Source organism: Etheostoma cragini, chromosome 4 (assembly GCF_013103735.1).
Source record: "Etheostoma cragini isolate CJK2018 chromosome 4, CSU_Ecrag_1.0, whole genome shotgun sequence".
NCBI classification, from domain to species: Eukaryota; Metazoa; Chordata; class Actinopteri; order Perciformes; family Percidae; genus Etheostoma; species Etheostoma cragini.
In genome coordinates, this window is record NC_048410.1 from 29,107,506 (window position 1) to 29,111,611 (window position 4,106).

Sequence of the window (4,106 nt, forward strand, 5' to 3'; positions counted from 1 at the left end):
GTATAGCATGTCAAAAAAGTCATAGTATAGCATGTCAAAAAAGTCATAGTATAGCATGTCAAAAGTAAACAAGTCATAGTGTAGTATGTCGAAAAAAGTCATAGTATAGCATGTCAAAAAAGTAAGTCATAGTATAGCATTTAAAAAAAGTCATAGTATAGCATGTCAAAAAAGTTAAAAAGTCATAGTATAGCATGTCAAAAAAAGTCATAGTATAGTACATCGAAAAAAGTCATTCAATAGTATGTCGAAAAAAGTTAAGTCATAGAATAGCATGTCAAAAAAGTTGAAAAAAGTCATAGTATAGCATGTCGAAAAGTCATAGAATAGTATGTCGAAAAAAGTATAAAAAAGTCATAGTATAGCATGTCGAAAAAAGTCATAGTATAGCATGTCGAAAAAAGTCATACTATAGCATGTCAAACAAAGTCATAGTATAGCATGTCAAAAAAGTACAAAAAAGTCCTAGCATAGCATGTCAAAAAAAGTCCTAGCATAGCATGTCAAAAAAAGTCATAGTATAGTACATCGAAAAAAGTCATAGTATAGTATGTTGAAAAAAGTCATAGAATAGCATGTCGAAAAAATTCATAGTATAGTATGTCGAAAAAAGTCATAGTATAGCATGTTGAAAAAATTAATAGTATAGCATGTCAAAAAAGTAAAAAAGTCATAGTATAGCATGTCGAAAAAAGCCAAAAAAAGTCATAGTATAGCATGTTGAAAAAAGTCATAGTATAGCATGTCAAAAAAGTAAAAAGTCATAGTATAGTATGTCAAAAAAAGTCATAGTATAGTACATCGAAAAAAGTCATAGAATAGCATGTCAAATTTTTTTTTTAAAAAGTCATAGTATAGCACGTCGAAAAAAGCCATAAAAAACATATTATAGCATGTTGAAAAAAGTCATAGTATAGCATGTCAAAAAAGTAAAAAAGTCATAGTATAGCATTTAAAAAAAGTCATAGTATAGCATGTCAAAAAAGTTATACTATGACTTTTTTTAAATGCTATACTATGACTTTTTTACTGTCAAAAAAGTTTGCATGTCAAAAAAGTTAAAAAGTCATAGTATATCATGTGAAAAAAGTCATAGTATAGTACATCGAAAAAAGTCATTCAATAGTATATCGAAAAAAGTTAAAAGTCATAGAATAGCATGTCAAAAAAGTTGAAAAAAGTCATAGTATAGCATGTCGAAAAGTCATAGAAAAGTATGTCGAAAAAAGTATAAAAAAAAGTCATAGTATAGCATGTCGAAAAAAGTCATAGTATAGCATGCAGAAAAAACTCATAGTATAGCATGTCAAACAAAGTCATAGTATAGCATGTCAAAAAAGTACAAAAAAGCCATAGCATAGCATGTCAAAAAAAGTCATAGTATAGTACATCGAAAAAAGTCATAGTGTAGTATGTCGAAAAAAGTCATAGAATAGCATGTCGAAAAAATTCATAGTATAGCATGTCAAAAAAGTAAAAAATTCATAGTATAGCATGTCGAAAAAAGCCAAAAAAAGTCATAGTATAGCATGTCGAAAAAAGTCATAGTATAGCATGTTAAAAAAGGCATGGTATACCATGTTAAAAACGTAATATTATAGCATGTCAAAAAAGTAAAAAAGTCATAGTATAGCATGTTGAAAAAAGTCATAAAAAGTCATAGTATAGCATGTTGAAAAAGTCATAGTATAGTATGTCGAAAAAAGTCATAGTATAGCATGTCAAAAAAGTAAAAAGTCATAGTATAGCATTTAAAAAACGCATAGTATAGCATGTCAAAAAAGTCATAGTATAGTACATCGAAAAAAGTCATTCAATAGTATTTCGAAAAAAGTTAAAAGTCATAGAATAGCATGTCAAAAAAGTTGAAAAAAGTCATAGTATAGCATGTCGAAAAGTCATAGAATAGTATGTTGAAAAAAGTATAAAAAAAGTCATAGTATAGCATGTCGAAAAAAGTCATAGTATAGCATGTAGAAAAAACTCATAGTATAGCATGTCAAACAAAGTCATAGTATAGCATGTCAAAAAAGTACAAAAAAAACATAGCATAGCATGTCAAAAAAAGTCATAGTATAGTACATCGAAAAAAGTCATAGTGTAGTATGTCGAAAAAAGTCATAGAATAGCATGTTGAAAAAATTCATAGAATAGTATGTCGAAAAAAGTCATAGTATAGAATGTTGAAAAAATTCATAGTATAGCATGTCAAAAAAGTAAAAAAGTCATAGTATAGCATGTCTAAAAAAGCCAAAAAAAGTCATAGTATAGCATGTCGAAAAAAGTCATAGTATAGCGTGTTAAAAAAGGCATGGTATAGCATGTCAAAAAAGTAAAAAAGTCATAGTATAGCATGTCGAAAAAAGTCATAGTATAGCATGTCAAAAAAGTCATAGTATAGCATTTAAAAAAAGTCATAGTATAGCATGTCAAAAAAGTTAAAAAGTCATAGTATATCATGTGAAAAAAAGTCATAGTATAGTACATCGAAAAAAGTCATTCAATAGTATGTCGAAAAAAGTTAAGTCATAGAATAGCATGTCAAAAAAGTTGAAAAAAGTCATAGTATAGCATGTCGAAAAGTCATAGAATAGTATGTCGAAAAAATGTCGAAAAAAGTCATAGTATAGCATGTCGAAAAAAGTCATACTATAGCATGTCAAACAAAGTCATAGTATAGCATATCAAAAAACTACAAAAAAGTCATAGCATAGCATGTCAAAAAAAGTCATAGTATAGTACATCGAAAAAAGTCATAGTATAGTATGTCGAAAAAAGTCATAGAATAGCATGTCGAAAAAATTCATAGTATAGTATGTCGAAAAAAGTCATAGTATAGCATGTTGAAAAAATTCATAGTATGGCATGTCAAAAAAGTAAAAAAGTCATAGTATAGCATGTCGAAAAAAGCCAAAAAAAGTCATAGTATAGCATGTTGAAAAAAGTCATAGTATAGCATGTTTAAAAAGGCATGGTATAGCATGTCAAAAAAGTAAAAAAGTCATAGTATAGCATGTCAAAAAAGTCATAGTATAGCATGTCAAAAAAAGTCATAGTATAGCATGTCAAAAGTAAAAAAGTCATAGTATAGCATGTCGAAAAGTCATAGAAATGTATGTCAAAAAAAATATAAAAAAAAGTCATAGTATAGCGTGTCGAAAAAAGTCATAGTATAGTATGTCGAAAAAAGCCAAAAAAAGTCGCAGTATAGTGTGTCGAAAAAAGTCATAGTATAGCAAGTAGAAAAAAGTCATAGTGTAGCATGTTGAAAAAGTAAAAAAAAGTCATAGTATAGTACATCAAAAAAAGTCAAAGTATGGTACGTCGAAAGAAATAATAATATATAGTTTTTGTTGTAAAGCAACAAGAAGTATCTAAAGACCTCTGGAGAATGCGGGCATTGATCCCGCTAACTCTCGCATGCTAAGCAAGCGCTCTACCATTTGAGCTAATTCCCCTTTTTGATATGGTTACAAAAAGATTCAAAAAATGACAAAGAAACAAAAATCCATGCATGTAGAAGAAGAGCATGAAAAAGTCATAGTATAGCATGTCGAAAAAAGCCATAGTATAGCATGTCAAACAAAATCATAGTATAGCATGTCAAAAAAGTTAAAAAAAGTCATAGTATAGTACATCAAAAAAAGTCATAGTATAGTATGTCGAAAACAGTCATAGTATAGCATGTCGAAAAAAGTAAAAAAAAGTCATAGTATAGTACATCAAAAAAAGTCATAGTATAGTATGTCAAAAACAGTCATAGTATAGTATGTTGAAAACAGTCATAGTATAGCATGTCTAAAAAAGTAAAAAATATAATACTACAGTACATCATAAAAAAGTTACAAAGTATTGCACGTCGAAAGCAATACAAATATATAGTTTTTGTCGTAAATCAACAAGAAGAATCTAAAGACACTGCTTGTAGAAGAAGATCATGAAAAAGTCATAGTATAGTATGTCAAAAAAAGTCATAGTATAGCATGTCAAAAAAGTAAAAAAAGTAATAGTATAGTACATCAAAAAAAGTTACAAAGTACAGTACGTCGAAAGAAATAAAAATATATAGTTTTTGTCGTAAAGCAACATGAAGTATCTAAAGACCT